Genomic DNA, 13,648 nt, shown 5'->3' on the forward strand with positions numbered 1-13,648 from the left:
GCGGGGCCGGGGCGGGAGCCGGCGCGGCTGTGCGGTTACCTGCAGAAGCTGTCGGGCAAGGGCCCGCTGCGCGGGTACCGCAGCCGTTGGTTCGTGTTCGACGCGCGCCGCTGCTACCTGTACTACTTCAAGAGCCCGCAGGACGCGTTGCCCCTCGGCCACCTGGACATCGCGGACGCCTGCTTCAGCTACCAGGGCCCCGACGAGGCGGCCGAGCCGGGCGCCGAGCCGCCCGCGCACTTCCAGGTGCACAGCGCGGGAGCCGTCACGGTGCTCAAGGTGGGTCCGCCCGCGCCCTGCCGCGCCCACGCGCCCTAACGTCGGCTTCCCCTGCTCAGCCGCGGACTTTCGCCTTCCACCCTCCCTTCCCAAAGGCCTCCTTACATCCTGCTTGAGGCTTCCTTCCGTCCCCTTGTCCCTAAATCGAGTTCTTCACCTGGGTTTAGGCCAGTGTGGCTGGGGGCTATCCAGTGCCTGCTCTCTTACTCAGAAACTTTGCCGCATTAGCTCCCTCTGAGCCTTCCCTCGGGCCCCTTGCTCGTGACCCCCACCATCCCATAAAGTCCCGTGCAACCCTCCTAGGCATCCATAACTGTAGGCTTCTACCCGTCGGGCCTCCTTTATGACTCTGCGTATGACCTTGGGTACGTTAGTTAACCTCTGTGTTTCAGCTGCCTCCTCTGTAAAATGGGGATAGTAGTAATATTTACCTTATAGGGGTGCTGAGATTAAATTAGTTGTACTCTACACTGCGCAGTAGGTGTTAGTACTTTTAGTGCTACAGCTGGCAGGGCTCTTAGAGGGAATCCACTACAATCCTCTCCGGAGTGGGCAGGGATGCTCCAGCCAAGGTCACAGAGGATGTAAGTAGCAGAGGTTGTCTTGCTCCTTGATTTGGCTTGAAGAGGGGGAGGGGGTTGCTTCAACCAGTTGTGTCTTGCTCTTTTGAGGCTTCCTAAATCGTACAGTGGAGAGTCTGGAAGCATGAGACTAAAAGTAGGTGACTGATGCTGAGAGGCCTCCCCTGTCCTTGGGAGTCCCTAAGGGGCTAGACCCCATCATCTCCTAGGGGCCCTTCTGCTCGGAGCACCGCTGGGGTCTGAGCCCTGGCCTGAAGTTGGGCTGCCTCAGTTCCGGCCTTGCTCCCTGCCTGGTTTCTGTGAATCTCCACCCTCACGCTTCTTGCTTCTCTTCCGTATTGCAAGCTGGGTTTTCTCCAAAGCAGCAGGGCTGGGCTGGAATGTATGAAAGCTCTCTCAGAGCCGGCCAAGTGGAGAGCAGAGTGGGCAAGCGCCCTGGCCTTGTGAGCACCCGGACTGTTCCCTGAGACCTCCAGAGCCCGCAGCAGCTGGAGCTGCTCCCCAAAGTCGTTCTTTAGAGCTTTGTCGACTCAGCTTTTGCCAATTCGAGCAGGGTCTGATTTCCATGTTCTTTCGGGCTCCCTCTTAGTGGGCACAGACAGTCTGATTCTCCAAAGGGAGCCAAGCAGGGTTGCATTTCAACTCGGTCTTGCTTAGAGAGTGTGTGTAAACTTGGGAATGACCCTAGTGAGTACACAGGGACTCTTGCCAAAGGCAGAGGCTTGCTCTCAGTATATGTACACGTGGACTGTTCCTGTGTCAGATGCATTTCCTGTGGAATTGTTTGTTAAAAAGGAAAATAGAGTGTCCTGTTTCAGATTTTCTCAGATGACTTTAGATCTCTATATCAGTTTTTTCATTAAAAAATAGTCTGGGCTGGCCTGGTGGCGCACTGGAGAGTGCGCAGCTTGGGAGCATGGTGGCGCTCCCGCGGAGGGTTCGGATCCCATGTGGAGACCGGTTCCCGCTCACTGGCTGAGCGCGGTGTGGGCGCGACACCGAGGGTTGCGATCCCGTTGCCGGTCCCCGGTACGGGCGCGACACTGAGGGTTGCAATCCCGTTACTGGTCAGTAAAAAAGACAAAAAAGGAGAAAAAAAAATAGTCTGAATAATGGAGGTATCTACATAAGTGGGGCTACGAGACGTAATGTCAGGAGTGTGGCTTTATTTTTATTTATTTATTTTTTAAAAAGATGACCGGTAAGGGGATCTTAACCCTTGACTTGGTGTTGTCAGCACCACGCTCAGCCAGTGAGCTAACCGGCCATCCCTGTATGGGATCCGAACCCGGGGCCTTGGTGTCATCAGCACCACACTCTCCTGAGTGAGGCACGGGCCGGCCCAGGAGTGTGGCTTTAGACTTGGATGGATTTGAACTTGCAGCCTGAGTCTGCCACTCACATTGTGTTGGGCAAGTTACATCACCTTTCTGTCTCAGTTTCCTCTTTGGTCTAGTGGGAATCTTATCTTTCTCAAAGAATGGCTGTGAGGATTCTGGAAAATGTTGTGGAAAATGGGTGGCACATAGTAGGCACTACATAGCAGCTATATGAAACATCAAGCAGTGTCTTTGCCCAAATATGTGGTATATTCAAACAATGGAATGTAACACAGTAGTGAACATAAAGTAACTGGAGGTATATGTGTCAATGGGGATGACTCTCAGAAACATAAAATTGAGCAAGAAATAAAAAGTTACAGAATGATTACACAGAATAATCCCATTTATGTAAACGTCAAGAAGATTATGTGAAGCAGTACTGCAGATCATAAGGGTATATGCTGTATAGGGAGAGAGGGAGCGCAGCATGGGCGTGATGAACCCTGGATTCAGGGCGGTGTTACTTCTGATGGGAAGTGAGGGGATGGGATTGGGGATGAGTGCCCTGGGCTTCCACTGTTGCTCTGCAGTGTTTTATTTTTGGATGGGTTGGTAGATGCACCAATATTTGTTATATTATTCTATCTTTTTGTATGTTCAGAATATTTCTTTTAAAAAAATACATTTTCATGTGGTTTACTGACTATGCAGGAATATTTTGACATATGAAATTAAATTAGTCACAGAATAATTCAGAATACTTGAGGCCAAGTTATGGCTTTATAAAAAGGGTGGAAATGGAAACATAGGCAAGGCTTCCAAAAGAAGGGAGCAGTTGAGATGTAGAGTTTCAGAAGTAGGGGTTTGTTTTAAGAAAGGCGAATTTCAGTGTATATTAATTCCTTTTGAGCTGGAGGAGTAAAAATTTTATGGTGGTAAAAGTGGAAATAGTGACTTATCTTTTTTTCATCTTTCACATCCAAGTACTGGTTCCCATAAGCTTTAATGCTTCACTTTAGGACTGCCTAGCCACAGGGGAGACCCTGATTTCCAAGGAGGATTGTAGGCTAGTGAGGGTTTAGCTCTGCTTAAATTTCAGCTAGTTGTATATAATTTTACAGATACCATTTCTTTTGACAGATGGGTTAAAAAGAAAAGAAAAATCAGTGATTTGCTTATTGTATTATCATATGTTTCTTATTTTAAAGCGTCTTTCGGCTTTCTCTGGAGAAGCTGTGGTTTTGTTGGACTTTTCCAAATGTTTTACTGCCTGAGTCTTAATGAAAGCTGATATTGGAATTTCTCGGTAAACTCTGTTCCTTGACTCAGGGATCTGGTCCAGTGCCTTATTTTGAGGGGTGAGGGAATGGAGGCCAGGAAAGGGGATATGGTTTGCCTGAGATCATAAAGCTCGGCTAAAACCCTTTTACAAATAGAGACTTCAGGAGCAGTGAATGTTCAAAATGTGGAGTATCTAATTGTATCATCTGTTCTGATAAGACTACCTTTTTGACTTTGGATATCAGTTACTTTAGGTTAGTTAAGATGTAGTGGTTTTTCCTTTGACTGTATTGGACGTGTGTCCTTTTCATGCAGTGATTAAGTACCAGGGACATTTTACTGCCTGATTCTTTACCAGGATATGTAGTACCTTTTACTGGACATTTGGAAACTGCTGTAAGGGTCCAGCCAAGACTGATGCTTCCTGTGAGAGGGTGTTTGTGTGTATGTGTGTGTAGGGGTGCTGGAGGCTTCTCATCAAGCTTTACTGGGATCTGAGGCATTTAGGAGAAGGGGAAAGGATGGGACTGACTGAGGGTAAAACTTGAACAACCCTGCTCTTCTAGATCTTTCTCTCTCTCTTTTTTTTTTTTTTGGTGGCTGTCTGGTATGGGGATCTGAACTCTCAACCTTGGTGACACTGCACTCTAACTGATTGAGCTAACCAGTTAGCACCTTTTGCAGATCTCTGCAGTCTCTGGAGCAAGGAGCGTCATCAGACTGTCAGCAAATGAATTCTCCTTCCTCTGCTCCCCTTTTTGTAGGCACTCGGCGCTCAAAAGGACATGTGTGTTGGTTTCTGAGTCACACATAACTGAACAGCTATGCTTTCCTACTCTTAACCCACTCTTATGGGAAAGATGCACATACTCTAGTGTTGACACTGCTCTCTGCTTAATGGTAAATATTTGTTAGCTTGGGTAATGTAGTCATAGTGTGTTCAGTACAAAATAGATGTGGTGAACCAGGCTTTCTTGCTATATGGTTCTGCTGAGCCGTTATGCCCTGGTGTATCTGCTCAGGGATCTTGAAGCATTATTTAAATCTTTTCTGTATGGGCACTAACTTCACGGATTTTTCATGGCTTTCTAATTAGTAAGTGCCTTAAAGGCAGATAAAGTATCATTCTCGTGATATCACAGTGGCTTTTCATCTCCTACTGCCTCTTACACAGACCTCATTATAGGGGAGTTTCCACCCTCTTTCCTGTCCACCAGAGGGTAAACTCCCTGAGGAGTGCTGTTTGTACCCTTAGCTCCCAGAATAGTGCCTGGCACAAAGTAGGTGTGCTACGGACTGAATGTTTGTGTCCCTCCAAAATTTGTATGTTGAAGCTCTAACTTCCAATGCGATAGTATTTGGATATGGGGCCTTTGGGAGGTAATTAGGTCATGAGGGTAGAGCCTTCATGAATGGGGTTAGTGCCCTTCTAAAAGAGACCACAGAGAAGTGATCTTTCTCTCCACCTGTGAGGATACAGCAAAAGGACATCCCTCTGCAAACCAGCAAGAAGGCCCTCACCAGGCACCAAATCAGCTATCCCCTTGATTTTGGATGTCCTGGCTTTCAGAACTGTAAGGAACAAATTTCAGTTGTTTAAGCCACTCAGTCTATGGTATTTACGTTATAGCAGCCTGAACTAAGACAGGCACCCATGTAGACATTTGAATGAATAGAAGGTAGTCAGTCATCCAGTAAACATTGGTTTTGGTGTGAGCCCTGACCTTTTAGAAGTGATCAGTCAGAACTCCCAAATGTGTGGATGTATTAAATGACATTCATGCCTCATGTCATGGATGTGGCTGCAGTTCAGTGAATGTCCACTGAATATAACAGGCATCAGGAATCCAAAAAAGGGTTATGATTCACCCTTCCCCAGAAGAGAGAGTTATAGTCAGTTCTGTATTTTCAGGTCTCTTGTGTTTTATGCCCACAGTCTGGGCCGCTGGGGACACTTATGGCAGGGGCAAACTTTTTATGTAAAGGGCCATACAGTAAATATTTTAGGGTTTGCAGGCAATGCCATCTCTGTCACTAGTTTGCTGTTGTGGTACAGAAACAACCATAGAATTAGTGTAGCTGTGTTCCAGTTTTTATTTTGGACTCTGAAATTTGAATTTCATGTCATTTTCACATGCCACAAAGTATTATTATTTCAAAATTTTTTTCAACCATTTAAAAATGTTAAAAACTATTTTGGCTTGTAGGCAAAAAATGTTAAATTCATTCTTTGCTGGTACAAAAATAGGCAGTGGATTGAATGGAACCCTCAGGCTATAGTTCTCTGACTCTGTGTTTTTAGAATCCCTCAGGAACTTCTCATTCATTAATTCATTCATTCACTCACTGTGTGTGCTTAGGCACCGGGGATATAGACTAAACAAGAAATAGTTCCTGTCATTGTGGAGCTTTCAGTATAGTGGAGATACAGACATAAATAAAAATATAACAAACATCAGCCAGTTCTAGGAAGTTTGAAAGGAAAGAGATGTAATGCATGTGTAATAGGGCATCTTGATCTAATTTGGGAGTAGGGGGAAGGCTTGGATAGACTTCCCTGAGGAAGTGACAGTTGAGCTGGGGGAATGGAGAGGGGGAAATAAACTGTCGTAGGAAGAGGAAATGGCATAGGCAGAGGCCCTTAGGTGGGAGGGCTGGTTGCGTGTACAATTCAGGTAGTGCCAGGTGGTAGCTAGGGGTGAAGGGGACATAGCCTTTGAAAGAGGTAGGCCTGGCTTCTCTTTGCAGGCCTTGGGACCAGGGCAGAATTTTGGTCTTTGTCCTAGGAGTCGTAAGAATCAGTGAAGAGTTTTAAGCAAGGGTTGAAAGTTTTTGTCTCTCCCAAATTGATTGGTTTAGTCCATTTGGGCTGCTGTACCAAAATACCATAGACTGGGTAGCTTATAAACAACGGAAATTTATTGCTCACAGTTCTGGAAGCTGAGAAGTCCAAGATCAAGGTGCCAACAGATTTGGTGTCTGGTGAGGACTCACTCTCTGATTTAGAGATGGTACCTTCTAGCTGTGTCCTCACATGGCAGAAGATGGCAAACAAGATCCTTCTGGCCTGTTTTATAAGGGCACCAATGTCATTCCTGAGAACTCCACCCTCATGACTTAATTACCTTCCCCCATGCCCCCTCTTAATACTATCACATGGGAGATTAGGTTTCATCATATGAATTTGGGTGGGGGAACATTCAGACCATAGCACTGATGGTTCAGTCATGCCCAGTATTGTTATTTAACTGTGTTGGAGGGTTATCTTGTCTGTGTATTAAGGGTTGAAGTATTTATATGCTACTAACTGGCAAACAGGTTTAAAAGTAGATAAGTGCAAAGTTGAAGATATCTTGAACAATTGCTTCTTAAGCACCATTGTTGCTGATTGGGGGCAGTGCTGTGGTCTGTGAAGCTGGCTTTGGGGGGCTTGTGTGGCTGAGGTCTGCCCTACCCTGGTGAACTTCTTTCCTGATGCATTCCTGATGGCCACCTGCCTTGACTTCTTTCATGTTCCACTTGCTTTGCTCATATGCACTTTGCCAGTTTCCTTCCCCTTTGACAATAACCATTTCTTGAGAGATGGAGGGAGGGATCAAATGCATTCGGGGTAGAGGTGTGCCAGCTCCCACCTCCCTGAGGCTTTTGAGGAGGGTGGATAGTCTCTTTGGTCAGACGCCTTTTCCCATCAACCAGTGGGGTGCAGCCTTCCATCCCCAGTCAGAACAAAACACAGTAACCTCCCCCCCAACCTCCCACCCCAAAAGAAAAGAAGCCTGCTGTTGTAGAAATGATTCTCAGATTGGGGGATGGAAAGGAGTTTTGATTAGGAATTTTTGGTTTTGACAGAAAGAGATTTATGTAGTAGAGTCTTAATGACATTTGAGTGGGTGTTTACCTAAATCCTGTCAGGCCAGTCCTCAGCTGGGTTTTGTTTGCTTTCATAGAGTAAGTGCATATGGAAATGGTGAATTGGGGAGTGGTGATGCTTCTGACTAGTGTTCTGTTAAATACTGTACCTGGAGTACTCAGTTCAGTAACCACCCTGGGCACCGTGTGTGTGAGGCCTTCTGAGGGGCAAGACGCTGAGAGGGTTGCTGAGGAGACTGCAGTTTCCAGTAAGCTGTAGCTCACCAGGCAGCCCAGGAACCCTGAACTGACTAGAGATTCAGGATGGTTTTGCACCCTGATATGGGTTTAGGCCTGTTCTAGTCTTTGAGCATCTGATCTTGTGTCCTGTTGGAGGATAAGCCTCGTAAGGGCAGAGATTTTGTCTGTGTAGTTCACCATTGTACCTTTAGTGCTTAGAAGAATGCCAAGCACCTGTTAGATGCTCAGTATATGCTTAATGGCTAAATGGATGCTGCAAGACCTTATGTCCTCTTCGAGAGAGAGGGAGAAAAAGAGAGAGAGAAAGAGAGAGAGAGTGTGTGTGTGTGGGGGGGTGTGCTCTCATTTCATGTCAAAGGGAGGTTTGCAGTGTCCATTTAATTTGCAAATACATACATTTCCTGCTGCAGATACAGCAGCAACAATTTTCTATTGATTTCAGAAACTATAGTGTTAAGACTAAAAGTAGCTTAAAAAAAAAAGAAAAAAAAAAACTTTGGGGAGAGACCATAATCAGCATTGGGAGATAAATATTAAATGTCTGCAATTTTGTTTTGTATTGTGAGAGATGGCTAGCATCTTTCTGTAGTTAATAGAGGGGACGGAGTTTTCTGCATGTAAAATACTAATTTGGATCTGGCCCAGGGCCAGAAATCTGTGTTTTGTCTTGAGCACTGCAGAATTGGAGAGATCTGTATGACTGATTATCAAGAAAATCTCCCTGGAAAAAATGGGGCAGAGGAGTTGGTAGGTTTTCATATGATTGTGTAGCTGCTCGAAGGCTTAGTTATTCTTGGGTCAATAAGATGGAAATCAGCATCTTTTTATGAGTTTGCAAGATTGGCCATTTGCCTAGCTTTTTGCAGAGATTGATTGTGTGGGAGAACTAGAATCCACTGGAGGAAGGGGGGATTTGGGAGCTGAAATCCTTTAGGCTTCTCCCCTTCTGCTTCTTCTCTGGGTCAGTCCAACTTGAAAGAGCAAACTTTCCTTGAACAGACTGCCCCCCCAGGTGAGAACTTGTCCATCTGAGTGTTGGATGTCAGTCCTGGCAGTAGACTGGAGGTGGGCTGGCCAGTGTTATCAGAGATGTTGATCTTGGATTATAGGAATTATTTCTAGGCAGCAAGCCCAGTTTTTATTTCCCTTTCCAGCTCTCTGATGTGCAGGAGAAGCTGTGCTTGCAGAGAAGGTGTCCTGACTTTCTGAATGTGCTGCAGCCAGCCAGCAATTCACCTAACAGACTTTGCTGAGCAAGTCCCTGATGGGCATCTGGCAGGAGCCAAGCTTTGCCTCTGGCCTGGGGGAGCTTGTCCTGTGCTTATTCTGGGGTGTGTTTAGGGCATTGTCATTAAGAGGCTCTGTGAGCTGGGGGAAGTCATTAGGTATTTTTGCTTTGAGGGTCATTATCCCAAACCAGAACTGGAGAGGCCTTCAGAGATCAGCCTGCCCTCCCCCTGTATGGTATACTGAGGAAACCAAGTCCCATAGCACTGGCATTAAAACCTCTTTCAGACACACAAGAGATTTTAAGTCCAGCAGTTTGATGATACTTGCTTCATATATCCATCTTAATCCATTAGTAGGAAATTAGGCTTATTCCTTTTTAGTGGTTGTACATAGACACTCAAATTGTACATCAGCTGTTTTGTGTTAGAGCATAGGTTTAAGAAATTTGGTCACGTGAAGGCGGAAATTAACGGTACAGGTGATAAACTTCCAGCAGGGCTTGACCTGCTAGGGACCAGTGACGATGCTTCTCTGTCAGAGATGAGGCCTGGCGCATCCCTCTTCAGAAGCCCTCTCTTTGGAGGTGGAAGTGTTCCTCAGAGGAGAATCGGGCCTTGGCAGTTGGCTGTGTTTTCTCTTCCTGCTCTGTGAGCCACCACTTCTAGCCTCAGAACTGAACCCGTTTTCTAAGCTTTACCGTTTACACAGCTCTTGCACATGTACTGCTCCAGAGGTAACGTGCTGACAAGACTTTTTCCATTTCTGTTCTTTAAAGGAAAGCATCTCCCTCAGAACTGTGATTCTCAAATTTAGTGTGGGGAAGAAGCCTCCTGGATCTTGTTAAAATGCGGCTTGTGGAGTTCTTCCCCTAGAGATTCCAATTTGGTTGGTAGGCTGAGGTAGGCCTCAAGAATCTGCATTTTTACCCAGCATCCTGGCCCTTCTGCTGCAGATCTCTGTGGCCTGTCTTTGAGAAACACGCTCTCCTTCGGATCATGAATGACTTCTCTTTTGCTATGAAGAAAAGACTGACCCTGTTTGTTGGTGGCTTTCTCAGTGGATTAGAAATAACTGAACTGCGTGGGTGGAGACCAATGAAGCGTGAGCCCTTTATTCTTACATTGACACTCTGTGGTTTATAGCTACTTATCTTCTTTGCATTCTGGGTTTCTATGCTCCAGAGCGATGATTTTGGCCCAATTTTCCATCACTCTGAAGGTTCTGTCTCCCATGGCTTTGCTAGCGGCCGGTAGAGTACCACATGCTAGGATTCCTCCACGGGCATTCAGAGGGAAGCTTCTGGAGGGTGATAGTGTTCGCTTGGCATCTGTGGGTGAGTTTAATGATTGTCACCACCACGTAGCTGGTAAGTACTTTCAGAGCCCCTAGCTCTTCACCCATAGAGAGGGGTAGGTAGCAGGATGATGGAGGAGAACCGCCCGACACTCTCCTGAGACCCCAGCTCTACCTTAAAAGGTGGTTAGAAATCAGCATGGTTCTCAAATACTCCTGTCAATTTGCTGAAGTGTTAGGCAGGTTCCTGGTACCTGGCTTCCCTGTCCCCACAATCTCTGATGGGTGGAGCCTGAGAATCTGCCCATCCCAGCCCCAAAACTTCATATTAAGTTAGTCATTCCTGTGTCCTAGTTTTAAGTTAAAAATATCAAACCAGAATAATGCAGTGTTGCATGGCGTGTGGAAGCCATTGCAGGCAGAGGTGGGGCAGGGCTGTGCAATAGGCCACTGGCTGTGCCCACAGGAATTTTTATTTATCTTGAGCTCGTAAGACTCTGGCTTTCCCATATTGTGCAATGGCAGAGCTGATAAGGAGCTATCAGGATGTAGCCCCATGGTAACTTGGAGGCCACATGCTCCCTTTCACTCTGAAACAGAAAGCACTTTGACAGGCTTCCACATTCCCTGTAGGGAAGAGCAGGCTTGGAGAGTGGCCCTGCCCTTGGCCTTGTCGTGATGAGATGCCGTCCAGCTCAGGGCGGGCGGCCTGGTCCCTCACAAGCCGCGTTGTCTTTGCTGTCCCCTTTCACGTAACCTCTCATTTGCTGTTCTTTGTTCTGTTTGTAGGCTCTCTTCTCCTGGCCCATCACCCTTAGTTGCTAATCTCCATTATATGGGTAACAGCTAAAATGGTATTAGCTAAATGTGGGTTTAAGAAATGGCTTTTCTCTCAAGGGTTTGCTTTTCAAAAGTGTATGCTTGAGTATTAGGGATGATAAAACTCCTCAGACTACCACCTCAACTCAGACTGTTCAGGCAAATTGATTGTGGGCTCTAGGTTTTTGCTTAGCCTTTGAAAAGGAGTTTGATTAGAAGTCAGGTGATTATTTTAATAATATATATGAAAATGCTAATTTTAAGATAGCAGTCTTGATACAAAATGAGAATTTATTGTGTTCACTAGAGGAATGGAGGTTTGTGAAATTGCATTCCATTTTCCAAATATCCAGGAGATCCAGCATTATTGCCTTCCCAGTTTCTGTTTCTGGGCTGAAACAGAAGATTTCAAAACCTTCCCAGAGAGAGAATACAATTTTTTTTCCATTGGTACTGGGCCAGATCCTTGATATTATTTGCAGGCTCATGATTTTGAAACATTCAGAAGGAAGTTTGGAACCTCAAGTTATTTATCAGATTCGGGATCATAGTCTGTTTTCCATATGAATTTTGTTTTCTATTATCAGGCTTACAATATTCTTGTGCTTTTTATTGCTTATGGAAGAATTACCTTAGGTGTTTCTTGGAAATCCAGGTATCCTTCTTTAAGTTTAGGAAACAAAAATTTCTTCATTACGGTCAGCCATTGTATGGGTGAGTAAACTATCGTGCAATTTAAATTGCTCTCTGTGAGGTGTGCAAACTTAACCCATCTGTATATGTATTTCTGTGGCTCCTTCATGACCATTGGTAGTGCTGTTCTTCTGGCTTATACACGTGGTAGGACCTGACCCTTTGGGGAGGAACCCAGAGTTCACACCCCCTAAATGGGTGACAGAAGTGGTATGCCATCATATACAGCATGTTGGAGGAATGAGTAATTGGTTTTGTAAGGGACCTCGGATGGGATGTTTAGACTGGGTTTTGAGGAGCAAGTAAGAGTTTGTTGGGTAGGTGTGGTGGGAGCAGGGACTGTAAAAGCAGAACTGGCTTTTGTGCACCTGTTGTGTGAGAGAAAGGTTATAGTCCTATGGAGTGTGGGGCAGTGTGGGCCAGATTATCATGCCAGATTGCTTAGCACTTGGAAGCCAACAGAGAGTTTTCCGTGTGGCATACATATAACTACACTGGCTGGGTGTCAGAAGAGGATTTGGAGAGAGGATATTGAGGACAGCAAGTCAGAAAGCCCAGGGGTAGATGAATCAGGAGAATGTCAGGGAGCATGCATCTGAAAGACTGATAAAGGACTTCTTAGGAACAGGAGACCTGGTGAGTCTGTTATGCTACAGAACTGTTCCTTTCCTCTCTGTATTTGTTTATATATGGTCTGGTTATTGCCCACTGTAGTCTATTTTTAATGAATGTCCTTAGAGCAGAATGTGGCTAATATCATCCAGTGGAAGCACCTTATAGGCAGATGGTCATGCTGTCCCAGACCTAGTGATACCTTGCTTACCCCTCTAGATTTGGCGTCCAGAGGACCTTCCACCCTGATGGGAGTTGTCTTTGCTCCTGAAGCCAACATACTTACAGGGATTTAAATTGAACTTTGCTGTTGATTGAGGCCATCAGCATTTCAGTATCTGAGAAAAACCATAGAGGAACTTCTGATTCCTGTGGAAATGCTGAAGGCATGGATTCTGTCTTGGACATGGACTGTACTCATTCCATTCCCCTTGATAGCAAGTAGCACAGACCCAGGTTTGGATTTTGACTGGGCCAACTAGCCTTGGGTTTTCATGGTAATATAGGTAGTTGATACCTAATGAATACTTACTAGCACTCTGCTGAGCTCAACACATATTAACTCATTTAATCCTCATGAACAACACTATGAAGTAGGTTCCTATTATTATTTTTGTTTTACCAGTGAGGAATCTGAGGCCTGGACAAGTTAAGTAACTTGCTTGACACAGCTAGCAAGTGGCAGAGCTGGGATCTAAACCTAGGCAGTTAGGCTCCAGGGTTCATGGGCAAGTAAATGATACTGTTTTGGGAGATTGTTATGAGGGTTGAATGATAATGTGTGTAAAGTGAAAGAAAGCACAACATCTGGCATAGTAATAGTTTAATTGATGGTGTCCATACTAGTCCATTTCTCTTGCTTATAACAAAATACCTGGAACTGGGTGATTTATAAGAAAAACTACATTTATCGTCTATGGTTTTGGAGGCTCAGAAGCCCAAAGTCCAAGGAACACATCTGGTGGTGGCGACAGTGACCCAGGGGTCTCACATCGCAAGATGATAGAAGCAGAGAGAGTAGAGAGAGACTAACCTCTCATGTGCTCTACTTTTAAAGCCCTCAGAACCACACCCCTGGCCACCATTTTTAATCTATTCACTATGGCACGGTCCTACAGTCTAATCATCTCTTCAAGGCTCCACCTTTCAATTACCATAATAGGATTTTTCAACAGTTACGTTGGGGATTAAGCTTCAGTGAGGTTGGAGGGCATCCAGTCTACAACAGTGTCTAATATTATTAATAATAAGCAAATATAGATCCTGGAAGAGTCTGTAATTTCAGTTTTAGAAAGAAAACTGGCATATATATTTATGGGTGTAAAAATGCTCGGAAGTACACCAGAGCGTTGATACAGGTTATTTCTGGTGATATGGTTATGTTCATTTTATTTTCTTCTTTGTTTTTCTGTGTTTTCTAAATTCCCC

At 45.3% G+C, this 13,648-nt stretch overlaps 1 protein-coding gene across 2 annotated transcripts in view; it reads left to right on the forward strand.

The window, feature by feature from the left end:
- Positions 1-6: 6 nt before the first annotated feature.
- The window catches only part of TBC1D2B (TBC1 domain family, member 2B), a 73,929-nt gene continuing 60,287 nt past the window's right edge, over positions 7-13,648 (forward strand). For both annotated transcript variants that reach the window (XM_008586258.1, XM_008586259.1), the window contains exon 1: positions 7-279. The gene's annotated coding sequence lies outside the window, so the exon portion shown is untranslated. The remainder of the gene's footprint in view (positions 280-13,648) is intronic.

The sequence above is a fragment of the Galeopterus variegatus genome, unplaced genomic scaffold (genome assembly GCF_000696425.1).
Source record: "Galeopterus variegatus unplaced genomic scaffold, G_variegatus-3.0.2 Scaffold3904, whole genome shotgun sequence".
NCBI classification, from domain to species: domain Eukaryota; kingdom Metazoa; phylum Chordata; class Mammalia; order Dermoptera; family Cynocephalidae; genus Galeopterus; species Galeopterus variegatus.